The sequence below is a fragment of the Pipistrellus kuhlii genome, unplaced genomic scaffold, assembly GCF_014108245.1.
Source record: "Pipistrellus kuhlii isolate mPipKuh1 unplaced genomic scaffold, mPipKuh1.p scaffold_m20_p_1, whole genome shotgun sequence".
In the NCBI taxonomy this organism is placed as follows: domain Eukaryota; kingdom Metazoa; phylum Chordata; class Mammalia; order Chiroptera; family Vespertilionidae; genus Pipistrellus; species Pipistrellus kuhlii.
This window is the reverse complement of record NW_023425404.1, coordinates 42373291-42394526: the sequence shown is the minus strand read 5'-3', so window position 1 is coordinate 42394526 and position 21236 is coordinate 42373291. Positions and strand designations below refer to the sequence as shown.

General features: G+C 34.7%; 1 protein-coding gene across 4 annotated transcripts in view; it reads left to right on the top strand.

Annotated features, from left to right (window-relative positions):
* The window catches only part of UNC13C (unc-13 homolog C), a 503072-nt gene that overhangs the window by 148884 nt on the left and 332952 nt on the right, over window positions 1-21236 (top strand). The gene's annotated exons all lie outside the window — the stretch shown is intronic.

The window sequence follows — 21236 nt, the reverse complement described above, 5'->3', positions numbered from 1 at the left end:
CCCAATTAGAGTCCACACTTAGACATATTTAATTACTCTAACCCAGTGTAGCATATATACTGGGTTAGAGTAATGAAATTGATGGACGGCGAAATTGAGGGAAGAAGAGTGGGGTTCCTGTAAGAAGTTTTATCATAAGGGGACAAAGAGCCTGATATGGCAATTGAGTCTCAGTGATAAGACCTGAATTTTGGTTACTATGAATATGTTTTAAGCTATCCTTAACTCAGCTACTCTGATTGCGTAACTTTAAGGAGAAAAAAAAAAGTATATGTGGCTTTGTGCTATTTTTTTTAGGAACTAAGCAAGACTTCTGAATGTCTTTGCCAAATGGATGTGAGCATCTCAAAAAATACAAATTAGATATAAAATATTAAGTGAAGGCAAACAGTATCTTCCCCTTTTCCATTTGTTCATCAGGGCCCGAGGAGGGGAAATGCTACATAATTTCTGGGCAAAAGCCAGGCAGTAAAATGATAAAGTGTTAAACACACAGAATTTGGAATTGAAAGGCCTAGTTTTCAGTCTTGACTCCACCATTTATTAGCTGGACAAGTCATTTAACTTGTGAATCATACTGCCTCTTTTGAAAAATGCAGATTATTATAATAATTAGCTCATAAGGTCACTTAGTTCATCTAAACTTTTCCACCTACATATACACAAAATAATAGATTTGTGATACATTACAGAAAAATTAAAAGCTTTGGTCATGGTAGCCAGAAATAGAGTTTTCTGGAACTAAGACATTTTGTACAACACAGAACTTCAACTCTAAAAATGGCAAAGTCCTGAGCAAACCAAGATTAGTTGGCCATCTTATGAGATCTCAGACATTCTTACTGCCCTAACTGGCCACTGAGAAGGTTTCTCCGAGAAGATTAGCATACCTATAACAACTGTGTAGCTCAATAGAAGCTCTGAGAGAATGAAATTAAGTGTTATATTTCTGTCTATGCAGGTATCTCTGGGCTCCTGCCTGAGAAAATGTATGATTCAAGCTTGGAAGGTAATTGCCTACAAATTGAATCTGATATATTTCATTAGGCATGGCTGTTTGCCCTGAAAAATACAAGGGTCATAGCTCAAGAAAGAAAGAGGGAAGAAATGAGCCATAAAAGGCAAAATGGAGAGTCCCTTTCTGAACTGAATTGATAGAGAGGAGGAGGATCTTGGGTAGAACAGAAACCTGTTTTCTTTCCCCCTTGAAGAAGCCATAGTAAGTAGAATTTAGCAGGGTTCCCTCTGGTTTTTAAAATCTTTGATGTTTGAGTAAAGCTATGGCAGATATTGACAAACTTCTCCCCTTTCAGTGTGTACTACAATTCAGTTTTCTGTTTGTTTGTTTTTTTTAAATATATATATATATTATTGATTTTTTACAGAGAGGAAGGGAGAGAGATAGAGAGCTAGAAACGTCGATGAGAGAGAAACATCGACCAGCTGCCTCATGCACACCCCTTACCGGGGATGTGCCCACAACCAACGTTTGCCCGGAATCGAACCTGGGACCTTTCAGTCCACAGACCGATGCTCTACCACTGAGCGAAACAGGCTTCGGCTGTTTTTAATTGCTAGGTAATAGCTTTATCATCTCAACTGAGAGGAGCTTTTTCCTTACAGTTACTGCAAGCTGGAGCATGAATGGGTTTTATTTCATTATCTTTGGCAAGAAGGAAGGCCCAACTTCTTGGAGTCAAAGCTGAAAACAGACTTTACCATTGCTTAGAAACTTGCTACTTTTCTGCATCACACTGTTAAACATCTCTCTAAAGAAAACATGTATTATTATACTTTATTTTATGCTCTCTATTGTGCAGGCTACAATTGAACTGTCTAGAAAAGATGCTGATACAATACTTTCCAAGTTTCTCTGACATACAAATTCTATTGAGACCGCAGAGCCAAACAGAATAAACATAGTAAAAATCCACCACAATGTAAATGTCAGTGGATTTGAGTTGAGAGGAAAATCCTAGGATGGAGACTGTATAAATTCATTCAAAGTCAAGTCAATACATTCATTGAGGATACACCAAAGCAGAGGCACTTTTCATCCTGTGGCCATTTTTATTATAGGATGCAGAAGCAGGAGGTCATCTATCTCCTATGAACGTTGCATTTAGCAGAAAGCATAGTTGAGGGGATAAGACAGTGATGTGAATTATAAGGGATCATAGGAAACAGAAAAGAAAAACCAAGTGGCCTTATGTCCAAAATGTTAATTAATGATCTGTATCCTAAGCCATATACTACTTCTGACATGAACAATGCTTGGACATGAGGATTAGTGCTTGATTTTGGTAGATGAATACGATTCACAAGTGTATTTCTGGGACATAAGGATTTTAAAGATAGGCCAGTGCTAGACCAAGAAAAGCCTTCAATAACAGCTAAAAACTGTGGGGTTTTTGTTCGTTTCCTAACCCACTTTTCTAATGGCAAATGCCCAAATAATCTGTTGGTTTACTATTATGGCAGCGGTGTATAGAGGAAGTACCAGAATCTTCTGAAGGCAGGGAAGAGTCATGTTACCTTCCTCTTCCTTTAGATGTTACTGTATCACCTGCATATTATAGCACCTGTTCTTCCTTGATGAAACAGCATGTTTAGGCAATCAGGTAGCAGGGAAGACATTTAAACAGTCAGTTAAAAAATTAAATCTCCGTTCTATGAAGATTGGAAATTGTATAAAATATGTATCGGAATGAGACAATTTGGAGACTTGGAATATTATTTACAAAAAGAGAGCCAAGGGACTCCTTTATCATAATAAATGATGATTTAAGCTTTCAGCATCTTCAGCTTGGGAAAAATACGAACTGGATAGTCCAACAGGGACTATCTTAAGGAAGCCTCTAAAAGTGAGGGATTAGGTCATTGGTGAAAGTTTAGGACTTGTATAGAAATTTGAGATTCAACTCTGCAGAAGTGATTGCTAGATGGAAGTGGCACACATTGAGTATAGAAACACACGATGAATGACAATGATAAAAAGATGTTGCTAAACATAAAAATGCATACTACTATTTTCCCTATGTCAGGTAATAGAAAGTTAGGAGGAATGCTGTGATGTAGGGGTTGTTGATCCAGGATCTCTTTGACTGACTTATGTTACAGTACTACCTTATGAAGCTCTAGTCTTTCATCTTCCTTTTTTTAGAAATAGAAATGGCATTCATGAGCTTTAAATCTGGATAAGATTCTGATGCACGGATTTGAATTCCAGCTATTCAGTAGTATAACTACAGACGAGTTACCTGATTTCTCTAAAATTATTTTTTTCATCTGTACAAGGAAACAATTACAATTTCCACCTCATTCCATTGCTATGAGTTTTAAATCAGTATGCATATGTAAACATTTCATAGAATGTTTATAGCACATAAAAAATAAATGTCCATTATAAGCTGGACATGAATTGTTCCCTGTTTTCAAATATGTTTCAACATGTATCTCTATGGTAATAAGTTTATATTTTAATGAGAACTTAAATGCTCACATCAGAGAATACTCTTTGCAATTTAAAAAATCCCTGTATCTGCATATTCAAATTGGATTATGATATATCATTCTGAATGGTCTAAAAAAAACCCAAAAAACCAATGTAACAGAACAGCCCCACAATTAAACCAAATAGTTCAGCTTGCCTGCACCTAATGCATTTCCAAAATATAACTCTTTGATCCACATTCAATTTCAAAGTTATTTTTATAAATTGAGCAATACCCAGAAAAAATAAAATTGATGCCAAAACCGTGATTGCAGAATCTACAGACCCAACTCCTTGCACTTTTATGAAATCATGGACAAACCAAAAGGCATTCAGGACAGATCATCTAGATGGGTCAGCCTTGCAATTAGAGGGAGAACAATGGACTATTGTGGTTTCATGTCAGAAGGTCTCCTGGAAAGGAGATTTCAAAGCCTCTAGTCCTTTAAAATAAATTCTCATATTTTATCACCTTCACTATCTGATGGAGGTTCTGTATGTCAAAACCAGAGTCCTGCTTTTAATTCCATGTATCTTATTATATCCTCTCTCCTTTTATGCCAGTTCCAGAAAACAGGAAGTTCTCTGGCTCTTGGTGAGAAAGTTCTTCTGGGGTCTTTGGCCTCAGGAATCTCCCTTCACCTCTCTTCTCTGCATCCAATGCAAACTAACTTACATTTTGGTTACCATACTCTTTGGTTTTCATTTAATTAATTAGCTCTCTCATCTCTTACAGAGCTACAAAGCAGTATGTTTAAAAATTCTAATCTTGGTTTAAAATACCTAAGTAACCCCTTATTCAAACTCAGTTAGGGTAAGCATGATGAAAAGATCTAAAGAAAATATATGTTGAATGATCCAAGGTCACTGTTCAGTTTTAACTTTTCATCTTTGTTGTTTGAACAGGTCAGAAATCTTTAGATAAAGTTATGCCATATTTTAGCATTTTCTTCTTTCTCTCTCTCTCTCTCTCTTTTTTTTTTTTACCCTATGTTCGACAGACTAATAATCTGGCAAAAATGTCTACATCCTAATCCTTGAAATTAGCAAATACATTACCTTACATGGTAAAATGAACTATGCAGATATGCTTAAATTCTGGATCTTGTGGATCTTGAAATGGAGAAATTATCAGGACTATAGGCAGCTTCTGCCTGTAGAAGCTGGAAAAGGCAAAAAAAAAATTTAAAAATAAATTTAAAAAAAGGAAAGATTTTAGGACATCTGATCAGACTGTAAGATAATAAATTTGCATTATTTTAAGCCACTAAATGTGTGGACTTTATTACAGCAGAAATAGGAAACTGATATACTATCCCTGTATTTTTTTTTCCAGTGAGCCAAAATAATCTCTAAAGGTTGCCACCAAAGCACTGTGCATCTTCTGGAACACCTGTTCTTTTTATTTTTTTTAAAATGTTTGTTTTTTAAAATATATTTTATTGATTTTTTACAGAGAGGAAGGGAGAAGGATAGAGAGTTAGAAACATCGATGAGAGAGAGTTATCGATCAGCTGCCTCTTGCACACCCCCTACTGGGGATTTGCCTGCAACCAAGGTACATGCCCTTGACTGGAATCGAACTCGGGACCCTTCAGTCCCCAAGCTGACGCTCTATCCATTAAGCTAAACCGGTCCCGGCACACCTGTTCTTTTTAGTTTCCTCTCTTTTATCTCATTTTGGGCTGTGTGTGTGTGTGTGTGTGTATCTGTGTTATAGCAGATCCTCTTGTGCAAATTCACTACTGTCACTTCATGAGAATTGGATTGCATCTATCATCAATCTAACCAACTATGTATCCCATGTCTGCTAGGTACTCAGTGCTGTGCTGTGTGTTGTTTTAATGTTTCTTCTCTAAGAGGTTATAATGACTTTTGCAATCATGAGTTGAGAAATAAACTTGGAGAGTGAAATTACTTGCAACCTGAAAAAGCAGTTAGCTTTTCCATTAGCTGGCGTAGAAAAACATTTCTTTTCCTAGCTTGAGAGTTATGTTCTCAACTGTAAATTCTAAGACCACTTCATTCTCCAAGATATTACTCATAAAGCTATTTGCTTCTCTGCAATGTCAGGAGGACAGTGCTATACTGAAAAGGAAAGAAGCGTGAGGCTCACATCTGCTAAATGAGAACAGGTATGACAAGTGGAAGCAGTCTTTCTTTTGTCAACTCAGCAGGGTTTCCAGAATCAAGGGCCTTCTTGAGGGGCCCCTGTCACTAATGACTGTGTTGTGCGTGTGTGTTACCAAATCTGAAGTTCAGTGGCAAGTGCTCTAGAGTGCTACAAACTTTCAGATTTTCTTAGCAATCAATTTTCTTAGCACTGAAGACTAGACACAATGAGAATTTAATGATTTTCAAGCAGAAAAAAAAAAATAACAGTTCTAGTTTGGGATGGTTTTACCATGATAATTTGTAATCTGTTGTTTTAACCAATAAGGTAATAATTTGTTTACCTTTAGGTTTTTGTACATCTCATATGATTGTTAAATACGTTTTTATTAAACAATGGAAATATATAAAAAAATAAATCAAAATTAATTGCAGAAACATAGCATCCAGAGATAACTAGAGTGGACATTTTGGGATGTGTGTGTGTGTGTGTGTGTGTATGTGTGTATGTATTTTAAAATAATCATTCTCAGTTCAAAATTTCAAAGAGCCCAAAGGTGAAATAAATAAAAAAGCCCAAGTCAATTTCTCTTTCCCACTTCGCAGGATTGACCAGTGTTTACATTTTCTTGCATAGTCTTCCAGAAATACCTTTTCTTTCTCACTCTATGTGTGTGTACACACACATATATATATATGATTTTTAGCAAAAATGGAATTAAGTTTAATATTATATTTAAAAACCTATTTTTATTTAAAGATGTTACTACTACTAATAATAGTTATTGTAAACATATATTTAGAAAATTTCTGGAAGAATGCAAAAAAAAAACAAAACTGTTACAAGAACTATGTTGCAGGTACTTGTATTTATTCCATCTTAAGCCACTTAATTCTCACAACAGTATTAGGTGGTTCCCATTATTGCCACTTTACCAATGAGGAAATTCAGAGTTAGACATTAAGTCCAAGGTCACACAGCCAGTAGAAGACAGAAGTGTGTTCTGATTCCAGACCTGGCTCATTTCAGAACTCAGGTGTTGTAGACTTCTTCTCATGCCAATAAATGCTTATGATTATTATTTCAAATGGCATAACATTAGAATATCATAATATACCATAATTTAGCCAAATTTTATCATTAGATATTTAGAAGATTTCCTTCTCACTATTTTAAATAATGTTCTTCCAAAGTTACTTTGCTAAAAACATTTACTAGAAGCTTACCAGTAATTACTAGGTTGGTAAATTATCCTCAACAAAGATTTTATCATTTATTCACTTGTACTGTTATATATTACTAGAGGCCGGGTGCACGGATATATTACTAGAAGCCTGGCCTGGGGGAATCAGTGGATCTCCGCACCTCCTCAGCCTGGCATTACCCGCCAGCTCATCTGTCTCTAGCCCGCTGTCCCTGTCAATCCAGCACAACACAAAGTAGTGCACCAAGCAGCAGGCAGCCAGGGAGGAGCCGGAGCACTGGCTGGGTGCCACCCACAGTTCCCACTCATCTCAGTTCCACTGAGCCTGCCTTCACCTCTGAGGCGTGCAGGAGGGTGTCCATGGGAGAGGCTCACACCTCCACAGCTGCACTCACCAGCAGCCAGCTCTGTGTGCGACTGGCACCCATCTGTCAGCTGAACTGTGCTCCCACTGTGGGAGCACACTGACCACCAGGGGCCAGCTTCTGCATTGAGCGTCTGCCCCAATGGTGGTCAGTGCGAGTCATAGCTCCTGGCTGGTCATCGGTTGTTTGGTTACTTAGGCTTTTATTTAGATAGATTATTTACATTATATCATAATTTTCTCTCTTGGCAATCTAAAAGATAAAAAAAAAATGCATCTAATTTCTTTAATTTGAATTTGTATTACTAATGAAGTCACATTTTTTAAAAATGTATTTTATTGATTTTTTACAGAGAGGAAGGGAGAGGGATAGAGAGTTAGAAACATTGATCAGAGAGAAACATCAACCAGCTGTCTCTTGCACACCTCCTCCTGGGGAAGTGCCTGCAACCAAGGTACATGCCCTTGACTGGGATTGAATTTGGGACCTTTCAGTCCACAGACTGATGCTCTATCCACTGAACAAAACCGGTTTTGGGTGAAGTCACATTTCTTATCATCATTGTGACTTGCATTTTTAAATTTTTTTATTTTGTGATTGCTCTTCCTATTGATCTTCTCTGGTAAATTATAATTTTTATTAAGGCTTTTTAATATGTAAAAATAATGTATAGGTTAAGGGCTTACATATCATAATAATTTATAGTTTATCATATTTGAATATTATTTATGGTCTTATTCACATTGGAGAAATTTTAATCTACCAATATTCCCTTAGTTTCTTTGAATAATAATTATAAAACTATTCTCCATACCAAGATTATAAAATGATTTTCTTCCAGCCTTCTTAAGGCAAACATTTCTATCTTTAGTCTATCGACTTATTTAAATGTATGTTATGAGAGATGGAAAAAGCTACTTTTCCAATTATTTGTGTAGTTAATAACATTTAATGAAGAATATATTCTCCAGATATTTTAAATTTGAGTACATATCATAATGTATTTGTAACCAAATCATATTTTGTTATTTCTGGACTTTCCTTTTTCTGTCAGTTTTAAAATCAGTTCCAGAGCTTTTTAAAAATTACAGGCATGTAGGTAAAAATGAAATGTCATAAATTTTGGAAAGAAAGAAAGAGAGCTATTTATTTATAAATTGAATGATTATATAGAAAAATCTAAGGAACCTACAAAACAATTATTGGAACTAATAGTAAAGTTAGCAAGTTAATAGAGATTGAAGATCAACATAACCAAAGTCAAATTTATTATTATATACTATTGGCAAACAATTATAAAATGAAATGTTTAAAATTTCATCAAATTGCATCAAAACACATATATACAGGAAAAATTTTTAATGATGTGCTAGATATATATTTGGATACAAATATATTTATAAAGAGGACCTAAAATATGACTATGTCCTGTTTCTGGATTGGAAAACACTAATTTTTTTAAATGGCAATTTTCTCAAATCAAATTTCTAGACAATCTTAGTCATAATACTCCCACTTTTTTTAAAAACTAGAAAGTGACAAATTGATTCTAAAATTTATGTGGAAATGAAAAGGACTTGAATATTCAAAGCAATTTAGACAAAGAACAAGTTTGAGGACATGCACTGACTTCAAGATATAATGTAAAACTAAAACTGCAATAATCAAGCAGTGGGGATTGTCATAAAATGGAAATATATCAATGGAATGCACTTTTTGGCACTTTTATTGCTTTTGAAAGCAGAGTCATAGCATTAAATTGGAAAGAAAAGAGAAAACAAAAGAAAAATTGATCACAACATGGATGGACCTTGAGAACATTATGCTAAGTGAAATAAGTCAGTCACAAAAAGCTAAAAATCATATGACTTCATTTATTTGTGGGTATAAAACTGAACCTCACAAACATAAACAACAATGTGGTTGTTGCCAGAGGGAAGGGGGTGGGAAGAGAAGTGGATTCTAATATAGCAGGAGAAGATTTTACTTTGGGTGGTGGGCATACTGTAATATCACAGATCCTGTAACATAGAAATCCACACCTGAAATACGGATGATCATCCTGACCAATGTCACCCCAATAAATTTAATTAAAAAAATGAAAATATAATTATTATGCATGCATATGGAATACATTTTTTGAGAAGCTAAACATTTGGAAAGACATGAATGAATCTTGCAACACACAAGGCATCTGTTTGTGCAATCAACAATGATCAGCAAGAATCAGAATCGGTAAAAGGGATTACTGAAATGGAAAAATAGTAAAGGTGTGGCTGGAACATCTGTATCAGTTTGGTCACATGTTAGCAATGTTAATTCAGAAGAAGGGTAAGCATAATTGAGTCCTGCTGATGAAACTATGTTACAGGCTAAAGGCCATCCAAACAAGCACGACATCAAATCAAATGGCTAGGAAACTTGTGCGGGTTACCCAGCTATTGAACAAGTAAAAATGTCAGTGATTATCAGAGGGAGTAGGCATTTGCTTAATTTTGTTTTTTTTCAATGTAGATGAAAATGGTCCTTTGAAGGAAGACCAAGGAAATGTTTAGCAGACTATATCTGGTTAAACATCTTTGATGGGTTAATTTGCAAAACTATTTAGTGGAAATGCATCTAATAAACTTAAATGTCTCCTAGTCATTTTGAAATCTTATGCTAATGGAACTATGAACATCTTTTCAGAACCTAATCTCTTCCTAACTATGGGATTTTCTCTATGTAAAATGAAACTATTTTTTGATTTTTTTTTTTTTTTTAGTATTTTGCATATAACTGGCTGCCTACTAACTTAACTTGTCGATTCCAATAGTTACTTGGCAACAGTTGTTTATAGGGCGTTCTCTTTGAATTATGGCACCTCACTGAATGTAGAATTAAAATTCCATACACTTTACACAACAGGAAAGGTCCAAGTTATATCACCTGTCTTATCTTAGGGCCTCTTTTCCTTCCCTCACTGCACTGCCTACCATTCTGGCCTGTTTGTTTTTTGTTTGTTTTGTTTTCCTCCTCAAATAAGAAGATTGCACTTTATAGCAATAGGACTTTGAACTTGCTCTTCTCATTGTCTGAAATGCTCTTTGGAACTTTTAACTTTTCTCTACCATCTCTAGTTCACACCTCAGATCTCTGCTTATGGGACCTTCCTTCAGGAAGCTTTACCTGATTCTATAGCTTATATTAAGTCCCCCTGTCTCTCTCATTGCAGCCAATGTTTATGGGTTTGTTTTTTGTTTGTTTGTTTGTTTGTTTTTAGGTCAGGGAACATTTCATAGTTTGTAAATCAATATCTTTTATGTAATGTATTTGATTATCTACCTCCTCTCCCAAGGTTGTGTGAGCTTCAAATGAGCAAGGAGATATATATATATATATATATATATATATATATATATATATTTCCCCCTTAGTTACTATACAGCTATATTATATAGTAGGAGCTCCATAAATATTTCTTAAAAAATGAATTGCTATCAAAATCTGTACCTTTTCTTTCAGATAAGTCTTTGATTCCCCTTGTCTATTTAGAAAGAGGGGGAAGGGAGTAAGAAAAGCTTATCTCTATTATATTTGTTTCTGATTAAATAGATTTTTACTTGAGACATATTTGTAGTTGAGAAGTATAATATATGTTAATGGAATAGAGAGCTGTTCTGATGATAGAATGTTCAGACATAGAACTACAGGGTGCTATGAGTAGAAAAATGGGAAAAACACTATCATTTAGCTTGTAGGTGCAAAAGTGACTATCAATTCCAAGTTCCACATTTGGCAAAGGGAAATATCTATTAATATAACTAGAATAGAGGGAGTATAAAGCCTATATATCAATACAAACTAACATTGTGAAGTTGACCAAAATGAAATAAGATTCTCTACTTCTGTGAAGAAATGAGGATGCAGTTAAACAGAAGAGGCCAGAGAAAAAGAGGAACTCTGTCTTCAAAAACCCTATTGTGGTTTACGAATCCTTACCATTTCACAAGGATATCTACAGAAGTTGAGAGTAAGGGTTTAGACAATGGTATAGTGATTTGACATTGTTCCAACATTCAAATTCAGAGTGGACTGATGTTATTAAATAGGGGTATGAATCATATGGTGTAAGTTCTAAACTAGTTGTGAGCAGTAAGAGCACACATTGTGATCTATCATGAATAGAAAAATGAAAAATTAACTAAATTTTTACTATCAGCGTAGTTTGTTTGAGAAGTACTACTATACAACATATTGTTAGTGCCTAAAAGAATGTCTTATCAGCGTTTCTTTACCCCACCCTTTAGACAGACGGCCCGTTAGATTCAATGTATATGTCCACTCTTTTCTTTTCTTATCCTATATAATAAAAGGGTAATAAGCAAATTGACCCTAACAGTGGAACGACCAGTCGCTATGATGAGCAATGACCACCAGAGGGCAGACACTCAACAAAGGAGCTGCCCCCTGGTGCTCAGTGCACTTCCACAGGGGGAGTGCCACACAGCCAGAAGCCAGCTCACGGCTGGTGAGTGCAGCGGCTGTGGCGGGAGCCTCTCCTGCCTCCATGGCAGCACGAAGGATGTCTGACTAACATATGTTCCTGGGGAGTAAGCCTAAGATGTTAGTTGGACATCCCCGAGGGCTCCTGGGCTGCCAAAGGGATGTCTGACTGCCAGCTTATGCTCAATCCCCCGGGGACTGGGCCTAAACCAGCAGGTGGACATCCCACAAGGGCTCCCAGACTGCGAGAGAGATGTCTGACTGACAGTTTAGGCTCAATCCCCCAGAAAGTGTGCCTAAGCCAGGAACCCAAGGGCTCCCGGACTGCAAGGGGGTGAAGGCCTGGCTGAGGGACTCTCCAAGTGCACGAATTTTCGTGCACCAGGCCTCTAGTGCTTTTATATTAACCTTCTTTATTTCAACTTTGTGAGATCATAGATTGAATCATCCTGAAAAGAATCTTAGAAGGATAGGCAGTCTAATATTCTTTTTTTACCCATAATCTTCAAAGTTGTAGATTTTAAAATGTTCTATTACATTTTTTAATGGACATTCTCAACAATGTATAAGAAAGTGTTTCCCACTTTATAGTATCATCACTAAGTCACATTATGAATCAGGGACTTTGGTAAGATACGAGCCAAGAACAGTGAAAGTTCTGGGTTTGTCATCTTTCATAAAAGAAACAATGTCTTTTGACTTTGGTTGTCTATCCTGTCTTTCTGCCTGAGTATTTTTGAGTTTTGAGATCTGGTTTACCTTGATCCTATAACCTACCATCATCTTTTTAATATCTCCTTTAGCCCTTATTTACTTTTTATTATAATGTTTCTACATATATATATATATATATATATATATATATATATATATATATATATATATATATATATATATATATATATATATATATAAAACCAACTGTTGAAAAATTTAAGCCCTTTATGAAGAAGTTCTTAAGGAGAAAATGATAATTCTAATAATTTATATCCACAATAAGATCAAGAGAGTGAAAATAAAATATTTAAGCCTATAAAGCTATGTTTCATAAAAGTTTGACATTGAAGAATAGATTTAATATTATCAAATAGTACTTTAAAAGCACAAATATGATGTGGGTTTAATACTTGAAGACCAAGATACTATATTTAGAATTACATTTTTGATTCACCATGCAAGCATTATTATATTTCCACCTTGCTCTATGCAGCAAAAAGAAAGAAAAAGAAAGAAAGAAAGAAAGAAAGAAAGAAAGAAAGAAAGAAAGAGAGAAAGAGAGAGAGAAAGAGAGAAAGAAAGAGGAAGGAAGGAAAGAAGAAAGGAAGGAAGGAAGGAAGGAAGGAAGGAAGGAAGGAAGGAAGGAAGGAAGGAAGGAAGGAAGGAAGGAAGAATAGTTTATTTTTAAAAAGTCTTATAGTGCTATAAAAGAAGCATAAATGCTATGGTTGGAAGAAATTATCAAGTTAGGCTGAAGAGCATGTAATATTCTTTATCAAACGAAGAACATTGAGACTGACATTATTAAACTACCTTTAAATTGACCGGCTGGATATGTGATTGAGTTGCCTAGCTCTGACATTCAAGTGAATACATTTCTCTGATTATAACCTAAAAATCTGAAAACAAAATGTTTCAAAGGTAGTCTGAAGAATAATCTTTAAAAATCATCTATATTTAACAATATAATACATTTTAGAATCATATCAAGCAAATGGGTAAGGGTTAACACAGTTAAATAAACATTATTCTATACAGGTACTATTCTATAAAATGCAACTACTAATGGCCCTACCATCAATAGTAATAAAATAATGGTGATTCTAATAGTTACCAGAAGTACCAGTACTTTGTGTATAGACTGGGATGATGACTACATTAATCCTTTGGATTCTCCCATACCAGAAGAGGTCTTTTACAATTCAGAATTTCATAAACACCCACACACACAAATGGGCTAAGGCAATTTCTCATATTCTGGGAAAGGACTGCCAGTAGCTACCTATATTCATATGAAACAATCCAATAAATCTATAACTATGGTGTAGTTGGTTAAAGAGAGGCCATAAACCAATTCAGAGGAAAAGCGGAATGAACCTTATTTCTTCACTTTTGTTCCAATGTATACTTGCTTCTGTGGTTCTTTTTTCTAATAACTAAAAAGTAGGTTTTTGTTAAAGCATCACACATACACAATCAGACATAGTAAATTGTCATTATAAATCTTGGAAATAGTGCGTCCACCCCCAGAGCCACCTGGTATTTCTGAATATCCTATTAGACACCCTGGGGAGAGTTAACCTAGGGTCTTATACCTGTGTTTTTTACTGTGTTTCCCCAAAAATAAGACATCTTCCAAAAATAAGACCTACTTAGAAGTTTCCTTCTGAGTGAAAGATAAGGCATCCCCCCCAAAATAAGGCCCCCCCCCCCAGGCTAAACATGAGAGATTTGGTCCACTGATTCTGAAAGAAATGGAGTCACAAGAAATTCACCAGGAAATCCAGTAATTGGATTGTTATGATGATGTTCTAGAAGATGATGACATGATGGTCATTGAATAAATGAATAAATTCTTGATACTGTCTGGTTTGTGTTGACAACTACCTTACTACCGCACCGTATACAGGTAATACATTTCCTTTATTTTCATTTAACAATAAATGTGTACTGTATTCTTCTTCATGGAAAAATAAGACATCCCCTGAAAATAAGACCTAGTGCATCCTTGGGAGCAAAAATTAATATAAGACACTGTCTTATTTTCGGGGAAACAGGGTAGGTTTCTTGATAACATGGAGGTGGCAACAGCAGAGGTAGGGAATCCTAAAGATAATTAACATAAGTCATGAGCCCATGCAGTTAAAAATGCGGTCTTTCCTTGAAAAAACTTCCCTTTGCTGCTTCCAAAGTTCAGACATACAATTTTTTTTTTTATATTTAAGATAAATTAAAATTTTAAACTTTACATTATAGAGTTGATTGTATTGTCACACAAGATTATGCAAACAATGTCCATTTTTATTAGAGAGAATAGCTCATAGGAAATTCAATTCCTATGTGTCTGCCTTCTTCTTGAGTTAGTTAAGTATAACTGTTATTTTATTCCCAAGAAAATGATTTTCTTTTATCACAGGTAAAATTCTGTTCCATTCATCATGTGTAGGTAGTATTGTTAAAAATCTTTTATCTTCCTTTTGTTTTTTGCTAGTCGACTCTTTTAATAGTTTGTGGGCTGTAGTCCTACAGGAATTTATTACTCTAAACTTTTCCTACCATGAAGTTTTTTAACACAGTTTTGGTTAAAATTTTAAAAAATGTTGTACTTTCCTCCATCTTTCCCATTAGCTTCTGCCATATTTTTCTTTTAAATGGAAAAATTGTAATATGTTTTTTTACCTATAGTAAACCATGTATTTCAAGCTATAAAATCCTGTATTAAATGGGTCATTAGATATAAGTTGAATATGTAAAACCACTTAAAGTAGATATATTTTGTTTTAGGTAGAATTTAAAAATCAATTCTAAAGAAATAGGGATCCGTTCTCACCATTCTCTTCCTTACCTCAGTCAGGATAGCCTTGCTAAGCCTTTAAATCAGTCTTGGTTTTCTCAAGAATATCAGGTTAAAAATGGTTAGATTTGAGGTATCCCCAGATTTCAAAACAAAAGCCACCTGCTAATACATGGAAGAGTAACACTTGAAGCCTTAAATAACCTGTGTTTAATACATAGTTTATTTTTAAAAAGAGAGTGTGGGACATAGAAGATTAAGTGAACAGAAATGGCTAGAGGGACAAGCCTTTCCAAGGTACAAAGTTTTCCTCCCTGGGAGTAATTACCAATTCCCAGATTGAGTTAAGGATCAGACTTTGCTTGCCGAAACGGGTTTGGCTCAGTGGTAGAGCATCAGTCTGCAGACTGAAAGGTCCCAGGTTCGAATCCAGTCAAGGGCATGTACATTGGTTGCGGGCACATCCCTGATGGGAGTGTGCAAAAGGCAGCTGGTCAATGTTTCTCTCTCATTGACGTTTCTAGCTCTCTATCCCTCTCTCCTCCTCTCTGTAAAAAATCATTAAAATATATTTTTTTTAAAAAAGGATCAGACTTTGCTTACACAAATGGCAAAGTGAAATGAACAAATATTCTGTGCAGGTTGTAAACGCAGCATTTTAAAAACACTAGGATCTCTAAAAGTCTACCTATTTTTCTCTGATTATTGACTGAATTTTGGCATCATGATAAAAGCTACAAAACGGTATAAAGTAAGTCTGACATTTTTCCATAGTTTTACAGAATTAACAAAATAAAATTCCATCTGAGGAAAAGGTTTGCCTCAAATACACAGTCAATCTTCTCAAGACAAACACCAAATGTTGAAGCAGCATAGAAGGGAAGGTCAAATAGCAAAACTCAAAAGTTACAAAGGCTGATTGAGTCTTTCATAGTCATTTAGACATAAGGTAAGGTGATTAGAGGCAAAAGCCTGAGGAACAAAAATCAGAAATAAATTTTTATTAAACATTTACCCAAGCAATGACCCATCTCAATCCACTATTGTGTGGAAGTGATCAACAACCCCCACTATAGGTCCCTTATAGAAGAAAATGGAGACTGTATCTAGGAGAAAAATATCAATTAGAACTTTTAGGTTTTCTCTGTACACAATGTGCACATGTAATAAAAAATTACTAGACTCATGAATAGGCAGAAAAATGTGACCAATTATTATAAGAAACAAACAAAATAAGTAGACAAACAATCTAATATTTGATTTAATAGTTGCAGACTTTAAAATAACTAGTATTAATATATTAAAATATATAAGGTACAGTAAGTATGTGAGTAGATAGAAAATTTCATCAGAGAATTGAAACATTTAATTTGACATCTAGAGTTAAATAACATAATATATAATATTAAAAATTCATTGAATGTGCCGAAACCGGTTTGGCTCAATGGATAGAGCGTCGGCTTGGGGACTGAAGGGACCCGGGTTCGATTCCAGTCAAGGGCATGTACCTTGGTTGCGGGCATATCCCCGGTGGGGGGTGTGCAAGAGGCAGCTGATCGATGACTCTCAATCATCGATGTTTCTGGCTCTCTATCTCTCTCCCTTCCTCTCTGTACAAAAACAATAAAATATGTATATTTTTTAAATTCATTGAATGTATTTAAGTAGAGGGACATGAGGAAGATATATAAGTTTACTTAAAAGATAAGCACATTCCAAATGTCTAAATGAGCGATGAATGGGTAGCTCAGATGGTTAGGTTGTCATCCCAATAAGCCAGAGTTGTGAGTTCAATCCCCAGTCAGGGCATATACAAGAATCAACCAATGACATGATATTGTACACAGAAAACCCTAAATACTTCATACAGTAAAACCTATTATATTTAATAAATGAATTTAGCAAAGTTAATATTTAAAAGCCAGTGGTATTTTTATTCAACAATAATACATTATCAGAAAGAGAAACTAGGAAAAGAATCCCATTTACTATTGCAACAACAGCAACAACAACAAAAAATAATAAAGCAACCAAGGAGGTAAAAGACTTGTACTTAGAAAACTATAGGACACTGAAGAAAAACACAGAGGAAGACACAAACAAGTGGAAGCATATACCATGTTCATAGATTAGAAATTTTAACATTATTGAAATATTTGCACTACTCAAAGCAATCCATAAATCCAATACATTTCCTATTAAAATACCAGTGGCATAGTTCACAGATCCAGAAAAAAACATTCCAAAAATATATAGAGAACCAAAAAAAAAGACCCCTAATAGCCACAGCAATCTTGAGAAAGAAGAACAAAGTTGGAAATATCATAATACCAGATATCAAACTCTATTACAAAGCCATTATAATCAAAACAAGAATAAGCATATACATCCATGGAACAGAACAGAGAGCTCAGAAATTAATCCATGTCTTTATGATCAATTAATATTTGACGAAGGAGGCAAGAGCATGCAATGGAGTAAAGACAGTCTGTTCAATAAATGGTGCTGGAAAAATTAAACAGGTGTATGCAAAAAAATGAAAGTAGACCACCAACTTACATTATACAAAGAAATAAAAAAAATGGACAAGAGACATAAATGTAAGTCACAAAACCATAAAAACCCTAGGAGAAATCATAGGCAGAATAATCTTCGACACCTCATGTAGCAATATTTTTGCTAACCTGTCTTCTAGGGCAAGGGAAACAGGAAAAAATTAACAATTGGGACTAAATAAAAATAAAAAGCTTCTGCACAGCAAAATAAACCAATCAAATGAAAAAGGGTCCAGTGTCTGGAAAAACATATTTTTCAATGATACATCTGATGAGGGTTAATTTCCAAAATACATAATGGACTTATGCAACTCAACATCAGGAAGACAAACAGTCCAAATAAAAATAGGCAAAGAACCTCAAATACTTCTTCAAAGAGGACATACAGATAGCCAATAGGCATGTGAAAAAATGCTCAGCATCACTAATAATCAGAGAGATGCAAATAAAAACCACAATGAGATATCACCTCACACCTGCTAACAGGGCTTCCATCAATAAATCAACAAATACTGTCTAGGATGTGGAGGAAAGGGAACCCCAGTACACTGTTGGTGGGAATGCAGACTGATGAAGCCACTGTTTGAAACAGTATGGAGTTTGCTCAAAAAATTAAAAATGGAACTGCATTTTGAGCCAGTGATCTCACTTCTGGCAATATATTCTAAGAATCCTGAAACACCTATTTGAAAGAACCTACGCACCCCTATGTTCATAGCAGTGTTATTTACAGTAGCTAAGATCTATAAACAGCCAAAGTGCTCATCAGAAGATGAGTGGGTAAAAAAGCTGTGCTATATTTACATAACGGAATATTATGTGGCCCTAAAAAATAAGGAAATATGGTACTACCTCACACTTGCCAGAATGGGTATCATCAACAAATCAACAAATGGCAAGTGCTGGAAGGGATATGAGGAAAAGGAACCCTCGTGCACTGCTGGTGGGAATGCAGACTATTGCAGCCACTGTGGAGAACAGTATGGAGTTTCCTCAAAAAGTTAAAAATGGAACTCTTATTTGACCCAGTAATCACACTTCTAGAAATATATCCCAAGAAATCAGAAACACCAATCAGTAAGGATATATGAACCTCTACGTTCATAGCAGCACAATTTACAACAGCAAAGATTTGAAAACAGCCTAAGTGTCCATCAGCAGATGAGTGGATTAGAAAATTATGGTACATCTACACAATGGAATACTATGCTACTATAGAAAAGAAGGAACTTTTACTATTTGCAACAGCATGGATGGAACTGTAGAGCATTATGCTAAGCGAAATAAGCTAGTCGGAGAAAAATAAATATCACGTGATCTCAACTCATTTATGGAATATAATGATCAACATAAACTGACGAACAAAAATGGATCCAGAGACATGATGGCACTGAGCAGACCGTCCAGCCTTGGGGAGAAGACAGGAGAGGTGGATGTTAGAGATCAGCCAAAAAACTTGGATGAATGCTTATTAGCATGACCAATGGACTCAGATACAGGCAGTGGGGGCTTGCCCTCAGGGGTGGAAGTGGCCAGGGACTGTTAATTGGGGGGAAAGGAGATGTATAATACTTTAAACAATAACAAAAAGAAGGAAATCTGACCCTTTGTGACAGCATGGATACACCTGGAAATTATTATGCTAAGTGAAATAAGCTAGTCAAAGAAAAATAAATACCACATGATCTTATTTATATAGCAATGTAATTCACAACATAAAATGACAAAATACAAACAGACTGACAGCTCTTAAAGGGGAAGGAGGTACTGGGTGAAAGAAGTTGAAAGAATTAGCCAAATGACATATATGCATATTCCATAGATACAGACAACAGTGCAAGCAAGGGCCAGAGAGAAGGGGGCCCAGGGGCTGGGTGGAGGTAGGCAAAAGGGGTGAGACAGGGACATCTGTAATAGTGTCAACAATAAAAAGTAAAGTTAAAAAATGTAAAAGTCAGGTTGGTATCATGAATAAAAAATTATATAGATTGTCAAATAAATTGAATCAACCAATGAATGTATAACTAAGTGGAACAATAAGTAGATGTTTCTCTATCATGCTTGCACTCTCTATCTCTCCCTCTTTATTATTATTTTTACAATAAAAATTTCTATACGAAACTCTTAGAGAAATGAATAATTAAAGAAACAAGGAAAAACTATAAAGCATATGAGCTATAGTGAGAAATTCAAATATATGTGAATTGCAATATTAGGAGAGAGACAAATTAATATCTAAAAATAAAATAACCACAAAATTTTCAAAAGTGATTAACAGCATCAAGTCCCAGATTCAAAAACCACTAAAAATACCAAGCAGTATACATAAAAAGAAAATCTCATCAATGTACATTATAGTCTAATTGTTGAATTCAAAAGAAAAGATAAAATCTTAAATGCAGATTTTATATATTTTAAAAATAAATATATATTTTATATATGCTATCTTAAAAAGAGAAGCAATACGATTTACAGTTTTTCATCAAATTATGGCAGTTACAAAATAAAATGACATCTTTAATTGCTATTTTTTAAAGTAAGTTCATTTAAAGAAAAATACAAAGTAATACCAATTGTACATATATTAAACACATTTGGAAAACAATAGCACTAAATATTCCAGGGGAGTAGAGAAAATACTTTCAGCATTTAGGCAAACTGGATCCAATACTTACTGTGCTATCAACTATCTGTATAATCAGGGATAGCAACTTGTCTTGACAAAACAAAAGGTAATTTTTAAAGTTTTTCTTTAATGCATATATAATTCTTCCATTGTTTTTCTGAGGAAATGAGTACTATTATTTGCCTTGCTAAATATTTACACATGTAATGACGGGGTTATTAAGGATCAATATGTAGGTTTTTTTTTGTGTTAAAAATAAAAAGAAATTTACCCACATACAGAATTTATAAAATTGACTGACATGAGTTATTGAAATCACATTCTGGAAAAGGAGAGTAATGAGCCATGTTATAAAATTCAGCCATTCGTGCAATGAGTATTTATTGAGCACCTGATGCATACACACTAGTCTTTGTGGTAGGCACCAGACATAATGAGGCAATAAAAGCGTTTCAATTTATTCCTGGAGATGCATCATTGCAGACTGTGAAAGTAGTACAGGCAAGGTACGTCCCAGATTGAGCAGGACACAAAGAAAAATTTGATTTTGTTAGAGTGAGACATGGAAGTTTTACAAAGGACTAGACACCTTAACTGGTCTTAAATATTGAATAGACGAATTAGTTGAATGAAGAAGAAATATTTAACAGTTTTGAAAAAAATTACAAATAGATTTATTACCTTTAAAAAATTCTGAATAAAAAAGTGTAAAGATAATATTAAAATGTATGACAAATGTTCAGCCATTGCAAGAAGTGTTAACAGTAGAAACAGATTTAGTTTCCTTAGTCTTGTTTTGTTCCTGAAGTAGTAGATGCTAACAAGAAAGTTAACAAGAAAGCAAAGTCAAGGCGTTTCCTTGTGTTGAATTTTTTAATGTTTCT